The 15063-nt window shown below is 36.7% G+C and overlaps 2 pseudogenes; both read right to left on the reverse strand.

Moving 5' to 3' along the window:
- Positions 1-420: 420 nt before the first annotated feature.
- LOC132054282 (non-specific lipid-transfer protein 1-like) lies at positions 421-9011 on the reverse strand (annotated as a pseudogene).
- A 5675-nt stretch (positions 9012-14686) lies between these two features.
- Positions 14687-15063, reverse strand: LOC132054283 (small ribosomal subunit protein uS12m-like; annotated as a pseudogene).

Genomic DNA, 15063 nt, shown 5'->3' on the forward strand with positions numbered 1-15063 from the left:
TTGTCATATTTTTCTTTTTAGTGTGTTTAATTGGAAAAGAATGTTACTTTCTATATTTGGTAACTTTTTACACCCAACATCCTACGTGACATATTTCCAAGACAACAAGATTCAAAAATTATTTTAGTGCGTTATAGACATCTTCAAATAATATCACAAGATTCAAAAATCTTTTTTTTTTTATTATTATTTTCTTAAATTCCGTGATGAATCAAATTAAGGCAAAAAAAATTAAAACGCAGGGAGTAACTTATATATATCGACAATGTAACAAATTTTTATACTCTCCGTGTAATTTAATCAGTTAATTTTATTTTTCAGATTACTAATTTCACTTATTATCAAAAGCGACATGTAATTATCTTTTAGTTAAACTGATTGTGTTGGAAAAAAACTGATCTATAGGGTTAATTAAAGGGCTTACGTATCACAGTTGATGGTCCTGGAGAAGGGACATCCATGGTGACACCACATTTGGAAGCGAGAGCTTGAGTAGCGTCATCTTTAATGTTTGAGTAGCGGTTGGCAGCAGCCTTAACACAGTTACAAGCTGTCCTTCTTTCATCTGTAGTTGCTGCCATTCCTTTCAATCTTTTCACCCCACTGCAACAGGCTGCTCCTGGCTCACCACCTTGTAACAACATCCATAAAAAAAAATTTAATTAAGGTTTTTAATTAGATAGAGGATAATAATTAGAAAATACAGAGAGAAAAACATCCATTTTAATATAGTTATCTGGTATTCGGAACTTACTGACCTGACCTGACTAATTCAGATTTGCGTCGGCTAAGATCGATTAAACGGGACACAATCCCTATCTAGGGGTTTCTGCATTCCTAAGACTTAAATTTGAGATACTTGATTAACGGTGGTTGGATTTGTCCATTCCAGTATACCCCTGAGTGAGTTGAATTTATCTTAAAACTCACACAACCTTTTTAAAAAGCGAAAGTTGGTCCACTAAACTAATAGGGACATAATTTAAAGAATGAAATAGGTATTAAAAAAAAAAAATCATAAGAGGCCACTATTGAAATTTTGTTTTAAAACTTAGTGGGCTAAATTTGTCTGGAGAAAGAAAAATGCAACCAATATTAGTTTTGAAACGCGAAGCGCACTGACTTAACGGGGAAAAAATAAAGAAAATTTACAGCTCATAACTATCTCTAAGACTTATTTATTAGTAATAGCTACCTTTTTTTAAAATTATTTTTGGTAGCTTAATTATTTATCAAATTACCATCCATAACTTGTTTTTGTAACTGCAGTGTATTTCCCTAAAAATAAGATACCTCTCTCCCACTTACCCATAATTTTTTTTTTTTTCAAATATTTTTCTCTCACCTATCAAATCTATTTTCTCCCTCACCCCTCTTTCTCTCTCCGTTCCATCTCCTAGTCTTTTAAATTGATTTTTTCTCACCTACCAAATTTATTTTCTCCTCACCTCTCTCTTCTCTCTCTCGTTCCATTACCTACCCTAGATCCCATTTTCTTCTTACAAACTAAGAATCCTACAACTTGGGAGTAGCAGCACGAGCCATGGTCGAAAATCCTACTTGAGTTTGTAAAGAGCCATGGTCGAAAATCTCATTTTCTCTTGCAAATCAGAAGAATCCTTCAATTGAAAGTCTTTGTTCATTATCTCTGAAAATCAACAGCACTTTCTACTACTTGATTGTTCATGTGCAACGCTCTCCTGGTATCTCGTTCTTTGTAGCCCATACCCAAAAGTAAGGACAAAGCTTCATCTGGAATTTGAAGCTGCAAAAACTTGGCTTGAGCAGATGTCAAGGACTTTCTAGATTGGATCTGACTGCTATGATATGCCACCACTTCTTCTTGTAGCTCCAGCCTCAAATGTAAGGCAATCTTCGGATAACGTCATTTTTGTAGCAATCTGAGACAACTCGCTTCTTGCCCATGAGAACAACATTGATGAGAGTTGTGGAGCTTCATGCCCACCAAGTATTTGATAAAATGTTTCAGTATAATTCAGTATATTTTTGTGTATTTCTGTGTATTAACAAATAATATATCTAATTTTCAGTATATTTCAGTGTATTTCAGTATATTATTTCGCTGTATTTCAATGTATTTATATTTTTTTGGTGTAAATATAGTGAATGTTCCAAATATAGAGCCTATTTTTACTACACTTTGTTTTCACAACTTTTGTATTTCGCTGTATTTCAATGTATTTCTGCATTTTGTATTTCTAATTTATGAAACAGTTTATGATATATTTCATTGTATTCCATTGTATATACGCATACTACAACTTTATATTTCTTAAACAATCAACTATATTTCATTATATTTCAGTGTATATTTTTCTGTATTTTGAAGTTTTTAGATCTTTAGTGGTTTTTGAATTAAAAAAGTTTTGATTGTGATAAAAGTTGAGAGAGATTCGTAAGCTTTTATGGAAGAACAACCGTTATGCGTGATTTATGGGAAGTTTTAAATTGAATCCCATATTTGTTTTTTAAAAAACTGTTCCATAAATAGGGCCTGATTTTATTCTTCAGTGATTTGTGTGAAATATGGTTGATTTAATTTGACTTACTATTTAAATAGGAAAAGAATATTATGTTCCAAAAATATAGCCTATTTTTTCTCTCAATTTTTTTTTTTTTTTTAAATATGTTCCAAAAATTGAACCTAAATTTACTCTAACGTGTTTTGTATTTCACTGTATTTCAAAAATGCGAGATACAACTGAAATACAGGCAAAAGCAGCTACGAATTGTAAATCTTTAACTTGTAGCTATAGCTAGTTAGAAGCTATTAAAAGATAGCTATTTGTGTAAGTTTCCCATTAAATAATCCAAAGATTGGAGTCGGGAAAGATAGTACACTTTTTTGCGCGGATTGCCCTTCTTTTGGGGTGGTCTTTAAATTTTGCCCTCATATTTGTGGTCTTTAAATTATGCCTCATATTGTCAGTCTTTAATTTTTGCCCTTCGCATTGCAACTCGAAATTGCTCACGCAAATCATGAGGTTCTCGGTTTGAACCCCGCCAAACATAAATTAAAAAAAAAAAAATGCAAGGCAAGGTTTTGGGTCGCGTGTATGCTCTGACCGCATACACTTGTTAAGAAATTACCAAATTTATTCGGGACCCGATACTCATGCCTTATGGGCAGATTTCTGGGCATAAGTATGCCGGTCTTGTATAACTTTGGTAATTCCTAGCAAGTTTATGCCGGTCAGGCATACTTATGGGCAAACTTTATGCCGGATCCAGATAAACTTGTGAAGGAATTACTAAAGTTATGCCGGACCGATACTTATGCCAAGTCTGCCCATAAGGCATAAGTATGCCGGATCCGGCATAACTTTGGTAATTCCTTCACAAGTGTACGCCGGTGGGGACATAGCGAAATTTAAACTCTGCCTTGCGAATTTTTTTTAAAATTTTGACTGTGTGGGGGTTCGAACCTGGAACCCATAAATTTTAGCCGAAGGGCAAAATTTAAAGATTTCAAATATGAGGGGCAAAATTTAAAGACCACCCCAAAAGAAGGGCGAATTGCCCAAGATAGTACGGTGCAAAGAATCCTAAATTACACCAAAGTCATCTGTATAACAAAATAGGGATAGGCCCCATAAAATAAATCATAAATTTTCGCATGTTATTCTTTTTTGGTAAAGTTGTTAATAAATCATAATATTTTATTATTCACAATTATGGACATTTTAGATCACAAAGATCCATTCAAACAAATTAAAAATCTCATAAGTAAATGTTCGACCACGATCTAAATTTTTGTAAGTTATTGCAAACTTTAAATGATAGCCTAATATTTTGTCCATAAAGTTGAGCAAGCAAACACTAAATCGGAGTCTAACATTACCTAGTGAGATACATTATGTTTCAAAAATTATATTTGCACAACTTTAAAAATAGAAACAAAATCTAAATGATAATCTAAAATGGACATTTACTTAAATCAGCCAAAATAAACACACATAGTGGAGATGTTTTGGACTACGCCACAAAATGTAATTCACACACCGAGTAAGATAAGGCACACAAGAAGCCAAAGCAGCATCCACTTGACCACAAGTATAGCCTCTGCTGTGTCATGACCCATTTTAGAATCACGCTGGCGAACTCTTAACCCAACACAATTTCATAAACCAATAAGGAACGAAATTCATTTATCCTTCGAGATATAATGTAATCAAAATAGAAGTTAGCCCATATATATATATATATATATATATATATATATATATATATATAAAAGTGTTTACAAGAATTTAATAAATACACAAACTCCTTTTTCCCAAGACCTGGTCTAGACTAGTACAAGAGCGACTAAGATTTGAATACAGAATACAACAATAAATCTAAGATTCAACCTCCATCTCGAAATGAGGATGATGGAGGTCTTCAAGATAGGCACCGTGCGTCTTCCGGAAAAACTCCAATCAACCAATATCCTAAAAAACTCTACACCCCAAAAGGGATGTACCAAGAGTAGTATCAGTACAACACTCGTACTGGTAAGCATCATAGGCCTACAATGGTTAGAAAAACATAACGAAAATAGAATTCACAAATAAGCATGATAGGTAAGCTAGGTCAACGGTACACATTACCTACCGTTCGTCCCAACAAATAAAGATTCGTATTTTTATTAACTCATCCTCAGGGATTTATTTACTAATTACATTAACCCTCACTTTATAACTCATATAACATAGATTAGGCAACAAAGCACAAGAATCACTCGTCAACTATCATTACAATAATTCGCTCATGTTTGAAGGAAAGTTCTCTCGTCATTCTAGTGTTCATTACTCATCCAGCCTAGCACTCTCATACACCTTCATTTTATGGTCACCTAACACCATGCCTTCCCAATCCAAGATTACAACCTATATTTATAGCAAATAATCCTAACTAGTGCTTAATATGATCCAGTACATCACAATAAATCACCACAAGTCATCACTTATGTTATAGTATCTAAACCCAACTGTGCCAAGTCTCAATATATCCAATCCAATCCGCATATCACAAAGGTACCACAATAATTCACAGGAATATCACAGGAAGCCAAATGATACAATGCAATGCAGTAATGTATGAAGTGTGGATGCAATGCATATGCACCGTACACATGTAGTCCGATGATGGAACATCACCTCTCGGTAGCACAACCTATGGGGGACCCACAAAGTCCATGTACCCTCACGATTCCGAAAAAGACCTTGGCAATCACTACCAGCACTCATGCCTCGATTCTGGGATAAACATCTGACATCGGTCCTTACGTCACTATCATCCAACTGAGCCTAGCTCATAACAGTATTTCCTTGTATATTATCAATGTATCAACAGTATATCATAAAGGATAAGAATGCGTCCAAATGTATGAGTTCAATTCAATAAACAAATCAATATCAGCAGTACCACACATGGGCGCACCAACAATATCAATTAAAAAGGCTACACAATGAACCATAATAGAATCTGATCTATCCTTGTCCCATAACAAAGAACAAGTAAGGTGCTATTGTCACGACCCAACCCCGTAGGCCGCGACTAGCGCCCGAACTGGGCACCCGAACACACATATTCAACGGAATCACATCAAATGATCTACACGTATACAAATATCACATATAGTGTCAAACTATTGCAAACACAAACACGATATATCGGCCGGAAGGCTATGTTTCAAACTTATATTATTTCCGTAAAAATTTCATAGAAGTTTTCTTTGTTTTTCGACTATCCAAAATAACCCGCACGCGTAAATACCAACAAAGGCCACACAGGGCCAACAGATCGACATTTATATATATGCAAGCCGACAAGGCTGCCATGGCGAACATAATCGCCCCAAAACACATATCATACAAGTCTAACCGAACAGACTGGGCACAACCCACACGTATATATCCACAGACCTCTAAACAGAAAGACAAATCATATGACGGGACGAGTGGCCCCGCCGTACCCCCGAACAAACAAATATGTACACCGAAGAGTGTATACCAAAATACGGCTCGAATGATGAGCACTCCAACAGCAGATAAAGGTGTCCTAGATTGGTGGGTCACCAAATGGTGCGTCTGTACCTGCGGGCATGAAACGCAGCCCCCGAAGAAAGGGGGTCAGTACGGAATATGTACCGAGTATGCAAAGCAGAGAACACAAATAACATAGTCATAACCGAAGTAGGGAGTGCGGAAGATGAACATAAAAATTTGGAATACCAAAGTACTTGCATCTGAAGTACAAATCATACATAAGGGGTACAGAAGGCAAATAAAATAATCGGAATACCAAAATGCTTAGCTTTCTTTTGTACAACGCCTCTGTCTCATGTATGTAGAAAATAGAACAATTTATATGAGCTGACATTAACCGATCGTCATAATCCCGACGTCCGAATCACATATCATATCACACACACATACACCGCGGCTTTAAGAATCCAATGGCACATACCACATATACACATATACACATACCGCGGCCAATTATCCAAATGGTCAATATCACACATATCGCGGTCAAGTATCCAAAGGCAACATCACACATACCGCGGTCAAGTATCCAAATAAGCAATATCGCACATACCGGCCGGACTCGCGAAAGAGGTAATAACGAAATACACGAGCGTAATCGTAAGTAGCCATACGCATATAATTTTTTTTTTGTTACAAACTCAACAGAACAACCAAAGCAAGCCATTATTTCAAAACCAAGACAATAGTCAAATCAGGTTCTTTTCCGAACATTACTCGAAAACATATCAAACCGAACTCCAGAAATCATAATCACGTATCAAAATCACATGCATATGAGCAAATAAATAATTAAGTTACCTTCCAAAATCCGATGACCAAATATATTTACTAACATCGGAAAGTGCAGAAACAAGTTTGATTTATCGAATTAGTATACAAAAGTTACAACCTTCTGAAATCGTTTTTATGTGTCAAAATGTATTATCAAACGCAATGAAGTAGTTAAAATAACTATTTTATAGTAATCGGAGCGATGATCAAAAGTTCTCTTTTCAAAATCACACAATTATACCAAACCGAGCGACGTAGGGAGATCTCGAAATGTGCGGGCCCCACCTCGGTCAAATTGAGGCGGCGTAACCCAAACTATGGTCGTTAGGTCTTACGAGGTCATATACAAAGGACTCTAGGCCCTCTAATATCATTTGGGCAAACTACGAATGTTTGGGTATGTTTTTCAACAAAACCGACATTTTCAATTCAATTCTCTTGAATGAAAAAAGGTCACATTGAGGCTCGGATTCCGAGGAGTAGAACATCCCCAAAGCCCAAATTTTGGCCTAACATACCTAGGACATGCCAAGAGAAGGAAAAGCAAGCTTAGCATACCTTAATTGCTTCTTACACTTGCCTAAACTCAATTCCCGTTTCTCCAAAATCCGCAATTGGTCACAATTACCAAATGTCATTTGTAAGCCTTAAGAATGCAAGTTGGAAGGAATGCTTGTCTATAGAAATTTTGACAAAGATTTCCCCTATAAATACAACATCCCCGAGAATTTAACTCGCCAAATCAACAACAACACCAACAACATCAATGTCCAATTCAAAACACATTCTAACATCAAATACTCTTTTCCACATAAGTCGACAACATTCATTATATTCAAGTTAGCCATTTGTATTCAACCCAACATTATCGTTTCTATATTCAAATACTAGTCCGAACTCATACCAACAATATTCGAGGACATTTCAAGCAAGTCACACAATATTTCAAACAATCCAACAATGCTCCAATCTTACCCCAAAATCATCCCAAACCTGAGAACAACCCAACACACATTCTTCTCTTCCAAATTCATAATTTACACCAATAATCCACATATTAACAATGTTACTTTCCATCGTTGCAAGAAGTCTACATTCAATTCACATTAACTCCTACAACAACTTTCCAACAATTACAACTTCACTAGAATCGTCATATTCTCGTTTGCATCGTAATATACATATCAATAACAACTAAGTTATTACATAGAACTTAATTCATATTTCTCACACCACACACACATATATACGGCCACCTTCCATCACCTACAACTTCAACTAAATTCATCACACTTCCATTTCCAACATAGAATTCACCACAATCACAACTAGAATGCTACATAAAAATTAACTAATCTTGCCTACACAACATATGCACACACACGGCCACACCATGCAAACCTCCATATTTTCATGAATTCCATCTATTTCAATATACTACAACATACACAAACCTTCAATAACATATAAAAAGAGAATTAAAACTCACCTTCTTCACTTGGCTAGGGTTGTGATTTTGCAACAAAGAGTGGTTTTCTTGCTCCAACAATTGTACCATGTTAAAGAGGACCCTTGAATTGGTAGGAATACATGAAGAAAGTATTTTTTTGGATCAAAAATTGAAAGCTCCAAATTTTTTTTTTCTCTATGGCCGAATGGCCTCCTCCTTTTTCTCCATGCTTCTAGATTTTTTTTTCTAAGTCTTCAAATGAGAAAGATGACTTATTTAGTCATCTTTGTATACATATACTAATGATCCAAGTGTCCTATGGCCCACACATGGGTTGGACCAATCTAATTTGGCCACTAAATGTGTGGGGTCCATTTCAGCTCACTTGGCCAACATGGCCACTTTTCATGAATTTCCCATTTTCAAATATTGCACTTTTGGTCCCAAATTTTCCAATTCAATTTTGCTCCTTAGCCTTGCTCGATATTTCCATAAGCCATTTTACTTAATTTCCATTTTTACCCCTAACCTTTCCTAATATTTCCACATTAACACTTTCATATCCAACTCATCTAATTCTAACAAGGTCAAAATGTAGCCTTGTCCTTGGCTCGTCGCAACGATTTCAAATTATCCGAATGTGCGAACTTACGAGATATAACAGCTATAATAACAACAAAAGATATACCACTAGCCACCAATACCCAAAGAAGGACAATAACACACAACAACATCACATCACTCCTTTACTTCCTTACGACATCAACATATGATAAATTCGCTTTCTAACTCATAAGGTCAACCACTACGCATTAGTCTAGAATCATTCCATGTTCCATTAACTCGTTTATCATCTTCAGTACTAAGTTATGATTCAATATTAATAACATATAACCTGATTATGCAAGTCATGCGGAAAATCCTCATCAACAGAACGTAATAAGTCAAGTGCCATACAACTAGTCTCCCAGGTCACATACAGTCCACTAATACACAAAGAACCGCCAACATCTGAACCTAGAGAGAAAGCCTACAGGCCCCAAGCCCGAACACATAAATCACATAATAGTACCAACCTAAGATTTCCATCCCAATCTCCGAAATCCTAAACATGGATTCTTCGTTTCATCTAATACACGTAGATGTATGTCTAACCGGAGTCTGCTAAAGAAAGAAAATCATAACCTACCTCGAGGCTGAACAAGTGCGCGAACATCCACTTGGATTCCATCTTTGTAGTGAACTCGTAGATCCGAGAGATTTAGGAACGATGGATACATTCAAGTAAGCAATGATTGAGGAATTCAGCGTCATAGGGGTAAAATCATCATTTCTAGAATAATCAATCTAGATTCTTGATTATGCTATTACACTTCTTTTATGGAAGTTTACCTAAGCTAAACTTACCTTACTAATTAGCATAAGACATTAATAGCCTCTAACAATTAACCCATTTAAGAAATAGAAGATTTACGTTTAGGACTTGCTGTTTAGTCCAGGTTTGCCATAAAAGAGCTATCTTGAAGTTACTAATGGTTCTAGGTTAATCATTACCACATTTACCCAAAGGTCGATAAGATGAGAGAAAAAACCCTCATTAATGCTCTACTATAATCATAAATGGTGCAAGAAGAAAGAGGGAATTAAAGGAAGATGAAATGAGGGATTTAATGAGTTACGTTCCCAACATTTAAGTCTCTAGGGCTCGAAATTGCTCTTAATGACCTTAACCGCCGATTCTTTATTTGAATGTTAGGTCAAGTCAATAAATGATCTTTAAATAGGGAAATAACTGCCTGTCAACCACTGTGGAGGTCTAGCGGTCACTGTGGCGGTCCTTTAATGATTCTGCATCTCCGCTTGGCTAGCGAAGCTTCCCGCGCCGTGGCACCGGCTGGGGCGGCAAATCGCTATGATCGTATGATCTAACCCGTGGCCTAATCCGATGTTTCACAAATAATTCGTACGACTGGTCCGATCAAGTTAGGAATTTTGGAGCTCAACGAACTGACAGGGGTTTTAAGAGGGTCAAAGTTGCGAATTTCCAGGAAGTCACAGTAACGACGAAACGGGTCGTTACATCAGATACCAATTAACAACTGTTCGTCCTCGAACGGCGAGGGAGGGTAAAGGCACAAGGAATGGTATGCGCATGAAATGGACTTAGCAGTCGAACTTGCAAGAGTTAAGGTATTTATTATTTGTGTCAGTAATAGAGAAATATGTACTGCAACGTATGAAATTAGATCAGTAAAGTAGATGAAAATTCCTCGAGTGATTTGGAATCGCTTATTTTGCAGAAATCTGTGCCAGCCATAAAATGTGAAGTATTTCTTTAAATCAACTGGAGTAAAAAAAGGCGTGAAGGAAGTAACACTCGACTTAGCAATATATCAAAAATTACATTAACACTCCCGTCCGAACTTTATCAGTAAGGATCATCATACGCGAAATTTACTCTGGCAGTTTATAATCTGAGATGGCTCGACTATTATTTCACGAAGGAATTTGGAAGGGTAACAACTCAAGGAATCGAGTTTTGTGAAAGAAATCAAACGTCTACCAACCACAGATATATCAGGGACACACGACAAATTCTCGTTGCGAACGAATAGGGACCGTTGGATCGTACGTGTGTCACGAAGTAACCTTAAAAGTAAACTCAAAAAGCAAGAAGAGAAATATCGAGTAGTCCACTACTCTTGGCCCACCTGGGGCCACATGGGCGGGGTATAAGGCTCGAGGTACTTGAGATGAACAATATAATAAAATAACAACATTCTGGTCAAGGCCGCTACAACGGTTAGAAGTGCGCTGGAGCGGTGTCCTTAGGGCGCTAAGGGGGCCGCTGTGACGGAATGATGATTTAGGAGGAGACCGCTTCGGCTTTCTTGAGGACCCGCGTGCTACCCCGCACATAGACTTAAGACGATGATACGGCGGTCACTGCTAAATAAAAAAAAAATATATAAAGGGCACTTAGCTTCTTCAGTTCTCACTCCTATTATTCAAATCCGAAAATTTCTCCAAAATCCCTCTCCACTTCAGCTTCCCAGTTCTCATAAAACTCGAATAAAATCCTCCCATTACTCCCATAGTTCATCCTTTACCACAAAACCAACACTACAACCTCGCAACTCTCTCTCAAAAGGAAGAAAAGGATTTTAAAGGGCAACCACTGAATCAACACTATTCTCGTTCGGACCTCCAACAAAAGGTAAGAAATCGTTCCCTTCAACTTGCAGATAGGTAGTAGAACTAGAATTTCAAATAAATATGCTTAGAAATACCGGATTTGTAAATCAAAGTTTGGATTTTGTTTGGGTTTTGGTTGGTGAACTTGATGGGTGTTGATAATCTGGGATACAATGTCACACCCTAACAGTGGTAGGGCATGACGGGCACCCGACTCTCATCAGAATCGAGCGAATCCTTAGATATTCACTCTATCAAACCTGTCATTTCAAAAACTTATAAGAACATAAAACTTTTTCAAATAGAAATCATTATCTTTATAACGATTATGAAAAATTTCGTTCAAATAAGTACTTTAAACCAATTGAAATCATCTAAAATACATACTCTTTTAAAATCCACAAATGACTCAAGTGACATCACTTTGTCGACATCTCGACAAACATACCACAGGACACTGTCTGTAGAAGTCTCTAAGAAGTAAACTGAACATTATGAGTCGGGGGACGGAAGGCTCGACATACCCATAATCATACATATCTATATATGACTCGGCACGGCTCCAGACCGAGGTGGAACTTGCCAATCCCAAATCGACGTTCAAGCATTCTAGCTATACACTTAACTCGCGCAAACAATGGGGGCCGCGGGCATGAGCGCAGCTGGGCCCGTGCAAAAGGACGTCAAGACGGACAATGTACCGAGTATGTAAGGTGGTAACAAATCATAATCATAATTTGACTTAGAGAGAAGAAATCACAATCTAACTCGGTACTGTGAAATTTTCGCCGGAAGAAACATAAATGTGCACACGAAGTCTCAAAATAATCTTTAAGTAAATAATGCAATCCAACACACATGCCGCTTCCGACATGTTAACGAAATGGTCCCTTCGAACAGCCGCTTCCAGCTAGTATCACAATAGTCCCTTCGGACGGCCGCTTCCGGCATAATAATGATGGCCCCTTCGGGCAGCCGCTTCCGGCTTAATATCACCATCATATCAACACAAAATCAATCCACAAATATCAATTTCAATTCATAGCATAAGTCACTAATCAATTCATCACAATCCAGTTATTAGCCTTAGTCTTTCATAAGAAGTTATTAAATTTGTATCTCACTAGACTTAGGAGGACATACTTCTAGGTTTGAGGGTAGAATTGTTATGAAATTCTTACTACTTATATTCTACTCAATTTCATCTTATTGCCCTACCCAAAGAATAAATGATCATATCAATACAAAGGAATGATACTTATGGAATGTAAACAAAATCGTAAATGAAATGAAGTAGTAAAATCTCGCACCCCCTTCGCAGTGGTTTTGAAAATCAAACTTTATGTTTCCTTTAGTATAAAACTCATTTTCTCGAAATCATTAGTAAAACCATATACACAACTCAACTTGGCACCTTATGGGTGTTCCGTTCGAATGCAATAGGAGTACAATATCAATGAGCCATCACAAGAAACATTTAGACATTACTCGTCTAAGAATGGGATCATATGGGGTACATATAGAATGAATAACAACAAGAATCATGCCAAAGGAAGAAAGGTTTGCCTTACATACCTTTACCGCTTTCCAGCTAACCATTATTCGAGCCTCGAACGTTATCAATCTGTTATCAATACCAAATATACAGACTATCAACTCATACCATACTTTATAACTTAGTTCTTAACTAATTGATATTTTATCGACATTTAGACAACATTTTCTTTCTATTCTGAACAATCCCAATACCTCAATTCAGCTAACAAACCATCAATATCAACATTAACAACAATACCTCACAATTATCCACAATAATCTAACTAAATCCACCAAAGAATCCATCCAAATCAACACCTAAGTCCCAACGCCTTAATACAACATATACGACAATTACATCAACATTTCCAACATTCTAATCCGCCAAATCTATCAATAAACATGTAAATAACATCATAGACAACTTAAACATACCTTATGTAGTCCATAACCACGAAATCAACACCATCCAAAGACAATTTTTGGTTCAAAATGATGACAACAACTTGTTCTTCACTTCACTCTTCACGAGCCTCGGGATTTGGGGCCTCGAACTTGTTCAAACCCTCACTTTCTCTCTCTAACCTCTCGTCCCTCTCTCTGTAACCTTCCATAAACTTGTTGAGCCTTGTATCATATTATCATGCTTTTTATGACATGTTTGTAGTCTATTTATAGTGACCAAGGGCGGTGGAGTGGTCCTGCCACGTGTCCCCCACGTGTCAGGCTCTCTACTCGCAGCCAGTGCCTTTATTCAGTAAAACAATCATATCTCTTGATTCCGTTATCGAATAAATTTCCACAACCTATGGTTGAAAAGCTGATTCAATTATCTACAACTTTCATATTTAGAGTTTTCCCAAATGCCCAAATAATGATGGGGTCATGGCCTCCCGAAGTCAGATCACCTGAAAATGTAACTTAAAAACATCTTTTTGGAGGGCTTACACTTGGATTTGGCTCAAGGGTCCTTCTTGAGTTGTATTTAACTTCACATATATTGTACATATAACTTGTCATATGTCCTTTATAAAAACCCCATCATATGGGCCCCACCTCAGCTTACTTTATGAGGCTATATATCTTTTAACGTATCATTCCAATCATATTGTACGAATTCCAAATATCATACTCATGCTATCCTCATGCTAATACAGTAGAATTTCATCCTTTATACTTGTAATATTTGCTCCTCCTTGAGCTCACATTAAGCCGTTTGCAGCCTTAGTAACATGTGTAGACACGTGATTTTTGACCCTCCCGAGACGTTTTCACTATCTTATTGATTAATTTTCCTTTTTAGTCTAATCTTGGACATTTTTAACTTTTTATTTCTTTTTTAATAGTTTTTTATTAGAGAATTTGACAACTGAAAAAAAAAAGTCTCATTTTTAGAATATAAGTTTTGTTTTCATTTGTGACAAAAGAAAGAAAAATTGCCAAAAAATACTTTTTATCTATTTTAGTTAATTTCCAAGTTAAAGATTGTAATAAAAGAGTATCGATTAACTAAGTATTTTTAATCTTGCTTTTTTAAATTAGGAGTAGTATTTTTATTAAATAAAAAAAAAGAACTAATAGTCTATTGCCACTTGGCAAAGTTCCACTCTTCCACACAAAAAGCACAATCCATTTTGGGAAGGAATATTCAGTTGAGTGACTTCGTACCTATCCTTACCAAGAAAAAGGAGTTCCAGAGGCATCTTCCATTCATATCGATTTTGGTTTTTCCGCACCATATTTTGATCTGCCTTTCTTCGATCCGAAATTCCCGTAAATCCTTGACTCCTCGAATACAATGGAATTTCACACACCGAATCTTTCACTCTACCGCCTCTTATTAAGACCATAGAATGTTCGCAAATTATGACCTTCGCCCGGAATGTGAGCAAATATATCATGTCGATTGCTCAACCGTACTTTGGCTATCTTACGTGAGCCGAATTAGGTTTTTTCGGTGTTCTCGTTGAAATACGCGCGGCATTACCCTTGCTTTGGGGACACAGTCCCAAAGCTTCGAGTACGGTCCGTGCGCCGTTTTTCTTCTCTACCATG

This window comes from Lycium ferocissimum, chromosome 4 (genome assembly GCF_029784015.1).
Source record: "Lycium ferocissimum isolate CSIRO_LF1 chromosome 4, AGI_CSIRO_Lferr_CH_V1, whole genome shotgun sequence".
Classification (NCBI taxonomy): domain Eukaryota; kingdom Viridiplantae; phylum Streptophyta; class Magnoliopsida; order Solanales; family Solanaceae; genus Lycium; species Lycium ferocissimum.